This window comes from Cornus florida, unplaced genomic scaffold, assembly GCF_030987335.1.
Source record: "Cornus florida cultivar Cherokee Brave unplaced genomic scaffold, ASM3098733v1 CherokeeBrave_3.0.0_Hap2_Chr04, whole genome shotgun sequence".
Classification (NCBI taxonomy): Eukaryota; Viridiplantae; Streptophyta; class Magnoliopsida; order Cornales; family Cornaceae; genus Cornus; species Cornus florida.
In genome coordinates, this window is record NW_026775574.1 from 10,190,671 (window position 1) to 10,203,602 (window position 12,932).

General features: G+C 38.9%; 1 pseudogene; it reads left to right on the forward strand.

Annotated features, from left to right (window-relative positions):
- The first annotated feature begins 8,129 nt into the window (after positions 1-8,129).
- LOC132305863 (small nucleolar RNA R71) lies at positions 8,130-8,227 on the forward strand (annotated as a pseudogene).
- Positions 8,228-12,932: the final 4,705 nt, after the last annotated feature.

Sequence of the window (12,932 nt, forward strand, 5' to 3'; positions counted from 1 at the left end):
AGCATACAGAGACATATGGATAGAATGAAATGATCAATTGGAAGCATTAAACTATATAAATCATTGAATAAACAAGATCTATATATATAAAAGTGTCAAAACATGTATCACAATACAAATCCCCTCAAAAATACGTAAATCAAGATGTAGAAAACATGTTTAGGGCTAACTCTAGCCCCAAGAGGATGTTTAGCCACTCATGGATGGTGTCTTCCAACCCTCAAGGGCAAGCTCCATGGAAGAAATCTGCTCCTCGGTTGATGAAGAGCCTCCAATGGTGTCCCTAGCCTCCTTTTCTCCTTTTCTTCCCCCCCAAGTATTATCTTCTCTAAGTATATGTATCTGTGTAAAAATAGCTCATATTCCTTATATAGGTAGGTAAAATATCACTCCAAATGAGCTGGGATCGTACGCCAATAATCCTCTAATGATAGGATATGAGACAACTTTTAATGAGCTGGAATTTGGACTTTTTCGGGATTTGGGAAGTTCGATCAATAGAACTTATGGTGAGATCGATCGAACATAGCTGAGATTTATCGAATTGAAGCTGGATTGATCCTCAATGGCTGTGCCTTTTTGGATAAAAATAAATCTGAGATACTTTGAAGATATTTTTGGGAAAAGGACAAAAGTGGTTGGTAGGATGGTACACCTGGATAAGATCTGGCATATAGATAACGACAAGAAAGTTCGATCGATCAGAAAATGAAGTTGGATCAATCGAACTTTTGGGATCTCTGAAAATGACATCATGGCCTGGATCTATCTTGAAGTGCTAAAATCGATGAAAGTTGGATCGATCGAACTTTTCTTGAGATCGATCGAAGTTGCTGAAATTCCACCTTTTGCTTCATTTTGCTCTACTTTGCTCTTTTCTTTGATTCATCCCAGAATTGCTTAATTTCTGCTCTTATTTGGTTGAGTTAGCTTATTTTGGGGATAAGTACCTGAAAATGGAAATAACACGAAATCAATACAAAATGGGAAAATAAGATAGATAAAGGTCCTACAATACCTAAGCTTAAGGGGTTTAAATGCACATTTTTCAGCGCTCATCACACCCCCAAACTTAAATATTGCTAGTCTCTAGCTATGAACTAGAAAGTAAAGGAATGAAATGAACAACTATACAACTATGAACTAGAAAGTAATAAATGGATAACGCCACTTTCGTAGGGAACACAATTGCACTTAGCATATGCAACAAGCTTTTTAAACCCTTAGGTTACCCCTAGTGGATGAGTGAAGTCTCGTGAGGGTTTCTAGAAATGATACCCACAAATATTAAGCTCATTATTTCAAAAGAGGCACCAATATTGCAAACAAGCATTGGGAGAAAATGACCTCAAGTATGCAATTTTTCAACTCTTTCCAAGCAATCTCCCAAAATCTCAACATTAAGTAAACAAATATGGTCATCCACACATCAAGAAAATGATCACGAAAATCAAAACAACATTAGAATCCTTTTTGAGTGGACCGGCATCAAATGTGTTGCAATCTAAGTCAACTAAAGAAATGATCACATCCTTACCCTCAAACTAGCACACAAATCTAGTACCAATCATCAAGACAAAAAGTGGACCTTTTATTAAAGTTTTTTTGTTCTAGGTGCGCTTATTCTTTTCATTATATATATATATATATATATATATATATATATATATATATATATGATCAAAGAGGGAAGCATGGTGCAATGTGTTGATCTATTAAGCTTTCTAGCGATCCATAAGGTCGAGCATTAGGTCAATGACTCCCAAACCGGACGGCTTTAGGGAACTAAGTGTTCAAACACCCCTAAAGACTTACAAGCTCAAATTAACTAGGCTATAAATCAACACAACCTCCATCTAATCATTTCCCACTTTTCATCTTTTGGGAGAAGTCCTCACTTTTTTTATTTTTATTTTATTTTTAATTTTTTTATTTAACCTAGAGTTTGGACCCTCTACCTTTCGGCGCGAGAAGTTCAGTGCTTGATGAGGCTAGAATCCCAGCTACTTAGTGAAAGGGGTTGTTATCCACCTTTATTAAGAATGAAAGCTTTCAATGTACTACTAGCTCAATTGGGATATAACCAATTCAATAATCAACAAAGCATGTACCCCACAAATGAATGCTAGTGTGCGCTTGTGCTAGTGTAGAATACTAGAGTTAATCTCAAAACAATCACAAAATTAGGATGATGTGGACCACAAGTGCAAGCATGATATCAATCTTTCGAAAAATTTGCTACTAAATGGCATCCACAAGGCATACAAGGAGTATTGGACTCTCAAGTCAGGCAATTTTTAAATTTTAAGCAATATAGTCCTCAAAAGATCAAAATCATATACACAAGTCATGCTCAAAATTTTGAATTTAAAAACAAATATTACAAAGCACCATTACCCTCAAACTTAAATGGCACAGTGCCCTCAATGTGCAAAGAGAACAAAAGGGAAAGAGTATACCAGTACAACTAAGGCAAAGAATGGCTGGGACAGAAGTATCCAAAGTCGGTGGCATAGCCCCCCCAAACTTAGGATTAACTGTGGTCCTGAAATTTTGGATTAAAACTCATCAGGTTACAAAAGGGATAATAACAGTGCATAGTGGATATGCAAGTGTAAATGGGATAGCAACTGAAAATAGAGAGAGGTATAAGGGTAGTCCTGAAAATTTTGGACAGTACTCTCTCTCACTGATGTCACTGGGATGCATCAGATAGAGTCAAACAGATAGATATAAGAATAGGAAAATAGGACGTCCATAAAGAAAAGATATATAAACAAAAAATAAAGCACAGTATATCCAGTATCAAAGTTGATAGACACGACTGTAAAAATAATGTAACAGTATAAAAAATAAGCAGCTATCACAGATATATACGAGGAGTAAGAAGATATGGAAAGATTAAATGGAGGAAGTCAGATGGGCAGGTCGCGCTCCGCAGATGTCTCTGGATAGATCTCTAAATGCGATTATGACATCCGTGCGGAGGGAAGCAATGTTAGCTCTAATGGAGACAGTCTCTGTGCGGATAGATACCACGGCGTCCTCTAGAGTCTGAAGTCGCTATTCGAAGTCAGGAATGTGAGTAGGAGCCTCAGGTGCTGCTGAAGCGAGAGAATAACGATCCTGCGCCTGCTCCGCATCGTGAACGGGTGACCCAACTGGAGAGTGTTGCTCTGGGGCCTCTGCAGGCTGCTCCAAATCAATGTCTATGTGTAAGGCAGCCGGATCGACTGCGATGTCGTCCGCTGCCGGGTTTGCTGTTGCTGCTGCCGCCTGCTCCATCTCCTCTCTCTCTAGCTTCTCAGCTACCTCGACAACATCGTCCTGGAGACTCTTAATAAGAGCATTGTAGCTCTTATCCCAATCCTTTTTCTTGAAAGAGTAGGCCCCAAACTCAGTCTACTCCCGTAGCTGGAAGGGATAGTACTGATCATGTAGAATCTGGGTGATGAGGTGGCCGAATGGGAGATACTTAGCCCTTTTGGGCTTGGCCTTGCTGATGTGGTCGACATAAAGCTTCATCATAACGCTCTAGATGAGTGTTGGGATAGATAGCCAATGCCCTATATAGAATGCGTACAGAGCTGTCAAATAGTCGTCGCGCCTCTGTGTCTTATGGCCGGCCATGAAGATGTTACGGAATAAGATAGAGTCGAAAAACCACAGGTCATCTAGAAGATAGGTCCAGGTGGCGAAGGTTTCGCCACTGGCATAGTGACATGTGTGTAGAACGGCCATATCTGTATATGATGGCCTGTAGAGAGTGGGATATGTGTCCGGTAGCTCTGGAGGGCAGACGTGTGGATACTGGCAAGATCTGGACAATGGTCCATAGTGATGCGGATCGGGTAGCCATCAATGGTGGTCCGTAGCTCCGCCAGGCTACTCGGGGTATGTCGGAGGTTCTGGAAGAACATCCAGACCAACCTCAGGTACACTGGGTATGACACAGGGGCTAGTATGGCTGAGATGCCCTTCTGGAATATATCATCATATGCTGATCGGATAAGCACCGATCGGGAAAAGAAGTCTGTGTCAAAGACTGACTCGTACGCCACTTGAAAGCGTGAGTATCTATGTAATGGCCAGTCTAACTGCTGGGCTGGTTAAGCTGGTGGTGGTAATGGAGATGGTATGCGCTCAACCTCAATGTCAGCCTGGGAAGAAGATGCCTCGGTGGAAGACTGTAGCTGACTGTCAGCAGGAGACTGAGGTGGAGTGGGCTCTGCTGGCTCCTCTTGAATGGGGTCCTGGGCAAGAGATGAACCTGCCTCATCATCCAAATTCTGCCTGCCCCTACGGTGATAGTGTCCGTGAGCTACAGTCTTGACTCTAGCCATGGCCTGCAAAATAAAAGGAAAACTTGCAAAATAGGAGTTAGTGCCAGCATAAAGAAGTAAAGCACAATTTATAGAATCATATATGTCAAATAGGATAGACAAAACAAATAAGGAACATGAAGCTATACAAGTGATAAGAAATGAGTGACATGATGTGAAGCATGCTAGACAGTAGAAGTATGGAATGCATCCAATGTGGAAAACACAGGCATTGGGCATGTATGAGATAGCATGAAACACAAGAGATGGTGTGTGAGATGTGTGAAACAAATCTGTAAAGTTCGATCGATCAAGAATAAGTAAGATCGATCTGCGATAGATTGATCAAATAAAAAGTTCGATGGATTGAACTGTGAAGTGAAACTCGAAAAGTCACAGATCTGTGACGTGAATGGCATAGGGCCTTCACGAACATGGTCGTGGGCCTATTAATACAACAAAGCATCAAATTGGGTCACTTGATTCGGCCCATAACTCCAAAATAGAATCAAAATCAAGAAAAATACAAAAACATATATACATATATATACACAGAGCTCAAAGCTTCATCCATGGCAATAGGCATCATGTAAACAACCTAGATCTAACATTTAAAGCATGTGTGCATCAAATCGAAGCTTAAATCAAAGAGGTAAGGTTCGGATCTCACCGGAATTAAAAGAGAAGTGGAGATGCGAAAGGGGTGAGATACGAACCAAGATCCGAGAGGAGAGAGAGTGATTCGATGCTTGGGATGCTCGCCGGAGTCTCACCAGAGATGGAGAAGAATTGGGATGCAGCGGCGAAAGGGAAACGGGGGTCTGAGATCGATTCTTGTGGAATCGATCGAATAAACCTGAATCGATTTTAAAAACATTCCCTTGCCAGTTCGATCGATCGAACTGAATCCTCAGATCGATCGAACTGACATCGATCTCTCCTCTTAAGTGACAAAGTATTTTTGGGATTTTTGAAAAAGCAAAAATAAAAAGAAATTTTTTTTAGGATTTTTGAAAAATATTTATTTATTTATATGTTTATATATATATATTTAAAATTTAAGAAATTAAAACAAAGTCAAAATTGAAAAACAAAGAACAAAGATCGATCTCCCTAAGATCGACCACAGAATACCTTCGATCGATCGAGAATGCATAGAATTGAAGAAATGTTCGATCGATGAGACAGAGAGGCTTTTGGATGCTGGTGGATGCAGGTTTGAAATTTTTTTAAGTGTTAAGACTGCAAATCGATCCAAGATGAAGTTGGATCGATCGAAGTACTAAAGATCGATCTGGGAATCAGTTCGAATAATGGGACAGAGAGCTGAAATATGCAGATTTTGTTCGAACCATTGGACAGAGAGTGATTTGGATGCAGGTTTGATGCAGGTGGGAAGTTCGATTGATCGAACTCATTTTGAGATTGATCGAACTTATGAAAAATGCTTAATTTCAACATGAAAGTGCATGCAACCCTAATCACAGTTCCTAGCAATGCATATGAACCCAAAGCCAATATCTAGACTTCGCAAAAAATGAAATTAAAGATAGAAATGAGGAAGGAATAGGGTTTTGACACCCTACGAAATGTCTTGCTAGTCTTTAACGTCACTAGCAAGACGTTGGGCTCTTTTAGCTCGGATCAAACATCTTATAGTGCATCCCCTCCTCAATGGGGTGATAAGTGCTTTGAACTCCACCTAACAAATGGTTCCTTAGAGAACTTATTGGATTAAGCTCAAAAGACATTTTTGGTCCTTGGTTAAGAAAATCTTTGGGCTTTCACGTCCTTTCAAAACAAGATTTTGAAACAATTTTCTTTGGTTTTAAGGTTGAAGATGGACTTTTTAAAATTTTGGTCTCACACAAGAACTCAATTCCTTCACATTTAAGGTCATGACATTTCTCTACAATATTCACTTGTTCATGCTTGTCAAATGAATTGGGGGTTGGATTAAAAATATTCAACTTTACCTTCGTGTGGCCAAATGAGATCTTCATTATCCCCGTCCTACAATTAATGTTGGCATTTGTGGTTGCTAAGAAAGGACGGCCAAGGATAATGGGAATTTGGCTCTTAGGATTTGGGACCGGTTCCGTGTCAATGACAACGAAATCAATAGGAAAGAAGAATTTATTAATCTTAATCAAGACGTCCTCAATGATACCCCTAGGCTTTTTGATGGATCGGTCGGCAAGTTGTAAAACCACCGACGTCGGTTTCAAGTCTCCTAAGCCTAATTTGATATACACTGAGTATGGAAGAAGATTAACACTTGCTCCTAGGTCAAGAAGAGCTCGATTAATGAGATGATCACCAATGATGCATGAAGTGGTAGGTGAACCGGGGCCCTTAAACTTTGGAAGAGTGTTATGCTGCAAAATTGAGCTTACTTACTCGGTTAAGACCAATTTCCTAGGTGTTTGGCTTTTGTTCTTCCTCTTTTGGGCGCATAAGTCTTTTAAGAACTTGGCATAAGCCGGAATTTGCTTGATTGCATCCAAAAGTGGAAGATTAACTTTCACTTGCCTAAACACTTCCATGATTTCATTTACTTTAGCCTTTTGCTTGTCATTTGAAATAGATCCTTTTAAGGCATCCGGAATTGGAGCTTTTGCTTCAAAAGCCTTCTCAGAATTTTTTTTTGAAGTCTCTTCAACATAAGAAGTTTTCAAATCATTTTGCAAATTTTTCTTTTCAAAATCACTTTTCAAATCACTTTTCAACACATTCTCATTTGAAAAATCATGCATAAGGAATGAAGGAGAAATATGATGTGAAATGGGACGGGTGTCAACTTGTGGTTGCACCGGTTCACTCTCTTCATTGGATATACCCACTTGGTTGTCCATAATCTTCCCATTTCTTAAGATAGTCACTGCATTGACATGCTCTATTGTGTAACCTTCCGATGAGGAATGAGTCTCCACAATACATTGTTGCTTTTGTGGGGCATTCAAAGGCATTTTCCCTTTCTCTCTTGCATTTAAAGTGCTAGCTATTTGCCCTACTTAAGTTTCTAGCTTTACAATGGATTGAGAGTGAGAATGAAAAAATTGTGTGTTTGCCTCTAAAGTGCCCAAAGCGGTTAAAACTTTCTCTTCAAAAGCGGGATTTCTAACATTTCATTGGGAATATGATTGATTGGGAAAATGAGAATTTGAAAATTGGTTTCCTTGTGATTGGTATGATGATCTAAAACCTTGGGAACTTTGGCTTTGTAGTAGAGGTGGAATGTATTTCCCTTGGAAACTGCCTTGGGGAGGATTTGAGCCTTCCCCTTGGTTTTTCCAAGAGAAATTCGGGTGATTCCTCCAACTAGGATTTTAGTGATTGCCATAAAGGTTGTTCCCTTGATTCACAAATGTTGCATTAACTTGTTCATGATGCTCACTTTACACATGTCCATGGGGACAATTGGAAGTAGAATGTAAAACACTTGAACAAGTCATACATGTCTCATTAGATGCATGATGAGAATGGTTAGGGAAGGAAGATACTTGATTTGCCGAGTTTTGGTTGATCAAGAATTGATCAAACCTTTGAAATAATGATTTAATCTCGGCAGCAATTTTACTGGAGTGGTCGACTTGATGTAAGGCAACACTCTTCCTACCACTAGAATTTCTACCATTCTTCAAAGATAAAGTACGATGCAAAGAATTTTCACTCATGCTCTCATAAAGATGCCACACGTCATCCTCATGCATATCAATGTAAGAGCCACCCATGGAAGCATCAACCATGCCCTTGTAATTATTCGATAAGCTTTTAAAGAAATATTGAACTAATTGCCATTTGGGCATGTCATGATATGGACACTTCCTAAGCAATTCATTAAAGCATTCCCATGCCTCATGAATGTTTCCCCATCCCCATGTGAAAATTCCCTAATTGAAGTTCTCATGGCATTGGTCTTAGAAATCGGATAACACTTATTCAAGAACTCTTGTTGCAATTCTGCCCAAGAAGTTATTGAAAAAGGCCTAAGATTGTTAAACCAATATTTTGCCTTATCTTGAAGGGTGAATGGAAAAAGTTTAAGTCTTAAGACCTCTTCCGGCATGTTCGTGTATTTCACGGTGGAACATACTTCAAGAAACTCATCCAAATGCTTGTAAGGTTCTTCACTTGGAAGTCCATGATAGTTAGGAAGCATTTGAATGATTTGTGGTTTGATCTCATAGTGGTGTGCTCTAAATGGTGGCAATTAAATGCATGTGGGTGCATTATATTCATTAGGCACATAGTGATCTCTTAAAACAAGGGGAGGATTAGCAATTAGAGGTGCAACATGGGCACCTTGATTGCCTTGAATGATGGGAGGTGGTGAAGAATAGATTGGCCTTGGCATTCCCAATGGGACTTGGCCTTGTTGTTGTGGTGGATGAACGAATGGCCTTGGCATGCCTAATAGAACTTGCATGTTATCATGATGCACATTGGGGTGGAGGATACCTTGTTGGTTTATGTGACCAAGGTCCTCCACATGGTCCTCATTGTGTCATTCCATTGATGAAATGGATTGACTAGAACTATCTTTTCCCTTAGGGTTTCAAAAATTTAAAGGGACAAGAGTGGGTCTCAATGATCTACGACCAGGCATGCATAATGCAACACAACAAACAATAATGACAAACACTTCACCTTCACAATAAGTCAACAATCAACAAACCTCCTCCACATACAATGTTCCTATACTCCCATGCTTTAACAACAATATGCAAGAAAAGTAAATTGCCTCCACATGGGCTCACAATTTATCTAAGAATTGAATTATAAGCCTCCACGCGTGCCGACGATTTAACTAAGGGTTGAGTAAGAAAAAGCTCACAAAGGTCCTTTAGCACTTCAACTCCAAAATTTTTTAGCTTTTAGCTTAGCAATTTTTTTTTATGATTTTAGCCTTTTTCCTTGCTTGCTTAGCTCCTTTACTTGGATGCTCCTTTGTTCACCTTCTTACTTAATATTCCTTGTCAAACAAGAACCAATACAATAAGTAACAAAAATTGAAATAAAAATAAAGTAAAGACACGAACAAAGGAGTACTAATTCCTAATTGATTCCACAAATATGACGTTGCCTTTAATCAATCCCTGGCAATGGCGACAAAAACTTGGTGTGCTCTGGGTTGTCACTCCGAAACCCAACAGTTTGTGCACACCGCCAAAAGGTGATGGCGGTGTAGAGTTCTGAAGAATGTGGCCAAGTTTTACATTTAGAAATTGCCACTACTACCTTTCAATAAAAATATAGCTAGGGCAAGTAGGGATCATCTAAGGGATTGTGGAGTCGTACTAGGTTGAGGAATCAAGATTAGGGTCAGTAGGTCGAGTGATCAAAATAGTGGTTGGTTGGGTGAATTACACTAGATGCAAATTAAACTAAAGTAAACAATAATGCAATAAGGAGAATAAAATAGAGAGAGAGATCTTGGGGTTTAGAGATCACCACTAAGCATAGCTTTTCTGCACCCTTAATGAATGATTAATGAGGGAAAAACATGTATTGCAACAAAGTGTGTGTGTGTGGTTGTTCCAACAAGCATGGATGACAAATTAAACATATATTGTCTAAATAACATGGTGGATAGCACAACATATCAAATTAAGCCATTAATCCTTTCTTTAAGCTCACAATCCAAACACATCACAAGATTAGAGATATATGTTACTTGCTTTCATAAGTATAGAATATCAACAACAAGCATGGATTGTCCTCCTATTTAACATCTAAACTACAACTACACTACAATTAAACTAATGACATGAAATTAAACTAATTAAACTAAGGGAAAGGTACAATCTATCAAGAAATGAGTATGAACCATCAAATAAATCACAAAAACATGCCATTATGCACTATGTCTTGACAATCTCTAGATTTATAGCATTAATACACATAGACATACATCAACAACACAAGAAATAGAGACAAACACATGAACATCTATTTTAGCATACATAAACATATGGATAGAATGAAATGAACAATTGGAAGCATTAAACCATATAAATCATTGAATAAACAAGATCTATATATATAAAAGTGTCAAAACATGTATCACAATACAAATCCCCTCAAAAATACATAAATCAAGATGTAGAAAGCATGCTTAGGGCTAACTCTAGCCCCAAGAGGATGTCTAGCCACTTATGGATGGTGTCCTCCAACCCTCAAGGGCAAGCTCCATGGAAGAAATCTGCTCCTTGGTTGATGAAGAGCCTCCAATGGTGTCTCTAGCCTCCTCTTCTCCTTTTCTTCCCCCCTAAGTATTATCTTCTCTAAGTATATGTATATGTGTAAAAGTGGCTCATATTCCTTATATAGGTAGGTCAAATATCACCCCAAATGAGCTGGGCTCGTACACCAATAATCCTCTAATGATTTGATATGAGACAACTTTTAATGAGCTGGAATTTGGATTTTCTCAGGAGTTGGGAAGTTCGATCGATCGAACTTGTGGTGAGATCGATCGAACATGGCTGAGATCTATCGAATTGAAGCTGAATCGATCCTCAATGGCGGTGCCTTTTTGGATAAAAGCAAATCTAAGATATTTTGAAGATATTTTTGGGAAAAGAACAAAAGTGGTTGGTAGGGTGGTACAGCTAGATAAGATCTGGCATATGGATAAAGACAAGAAAGTTTGATCGATCAGAGAATGAAGTTGGACCGATCGAACTTTTAGGATCTCTGAAAATGACATCATGGCTTGGATCTATCTTAAAGTGTTGAGATCGATGAAAGTTGGATCGATCGAACTTTTCTTGAGATTGATCGAAGTTGCTGAAATTCCACCTTCTGCTTCCTTTTGCTCTACTTTGCTCCTTTCTTTGATTCATCCCAGAATTGCTTAATTTCTGCTCTTATTTGGCTGAGTTAGCTTATTTTGGGGATAAGTACCTAAAAATGAAAATAACACGAAATCAATACAAAACGAGAAAATAAGATAGATAAAGGTCCTAGAATACCTAAGCTTAAGGGGTTTAAATGCGCATTTTTCAGCGCTCATCAGAGATCACAATGTGCCTAATGTATACAATGCACCCACATGCATTTAATTGCCACCATTTAGAGCACACCACTATAAGATCAAATTAGAATCCATTCAAATGCTTCCTAACTATCATGGACTTCCAAGTGAAGAACATTACAAGCATTTGGATGAGTTTCTTGAAGTATGTTCCACCGTTAGATACACGGACATGCCGGAAGAGATCTTAAGGCGTAAAATTTTTCCATTCACCCTTAAAGACAAGGCAAAATATTGGTTTAACAATCTTAGGCCTTTTTCAATAACTTCTTGGGTAGAAATGCAACAAGAGTTCTTGAAAAAGTACTATCCGGTTTCTAAGACCAATGCCATGAGAACCTCAATTGGAGAGTTTTCACACGGGGATGGGGAAACATTCCACAAGGCATGGGAAAGATTCAATGAATGGCTTAGGAAGTGTCCACATCATGACATGCCCAAATGGCAATTAGTTCAATATTTCTTTGAGAGCTTATCGGACAATTATAAGGGCATGGTTGATGCTTCCATGGGTGGCTCTTATATTGATAGGCATGAGGATAACGTATGGCATATTTATGAGAGTATGAGTGAAAATTCCTTGCATTGAACTTTATCTTCCAAGAATGGTAGGAATTCAAGTGGAAGGAAGAGTGTTGGCTTACATCAAGTTAACCATTCCAATGAATTAGCCGCCGAGATGAAATCCTTATCTCAAAGGTTTGATTAATTCTTGATCAACCAAAACTCGGCAAATCAAGTATCTTCTGTCCCTAACCATTCCCATCATGCATCCAATGAGAAATGTATGACTTGTTCAAGTGTTTTACATTCTACTTCCAATTGTCCCCATGGACATGTGCAAAATGAACATCATGAACAAGTCAATGCAACTTTTGTTAATCAAGGGAACAATCCTTATGGCAATCATTGTAATCCTAGTTGGAGGAATCACCCGAATTTCTCTTAGAGAAACCAAGGGGAAGGCTCAAACCCTCCTCAAGGTGGTTTCCAAGGGAAATATGTTCCACCTCCGATGCAAAGCCAAGGTTCCCAAGGATGTAGACCATTTCAATCACAAGGAAACCAATTTTCTAATTCTCATTTTCCTAATCAACCATCATATTCTCAAGGAAATGCTAGGAGTCCCACTTTTGAAGAGAAAGTTTTGACCGCTCTAGGCACTCTAGAGGCAAACACTCAATTGCTTCATTCTCATTCTCAATCCATTGCTACGCTAGAAACCCAAGTAGGGTAAATAGCTAGTACTTTAAATGCTAGAGAGAAAGGGAAAATGCCTTTGAATGCCCCACAAAAGGAATCATGTGTTGTGGAGACTCATTCCTCATCGGAAGGTCACATAATAGAGCATATCAATGTGGTGACTACCTTGAGAAGTGGGAAGATTGTGGACAACCAAGTGGGTATGTCCAATGAAGAGAGTGAACCGGTGTAACCATAAGTTGACACCTGTCCCGTTTCACATCATATTCCTCCTTCATTGCATATGCATGATCTTTCAAAAGAGAATATTTTGAAAAGTGATTTGAAATGTGATTTTGAAAAGATAAATTTTGAAAAAGATTTCAAAA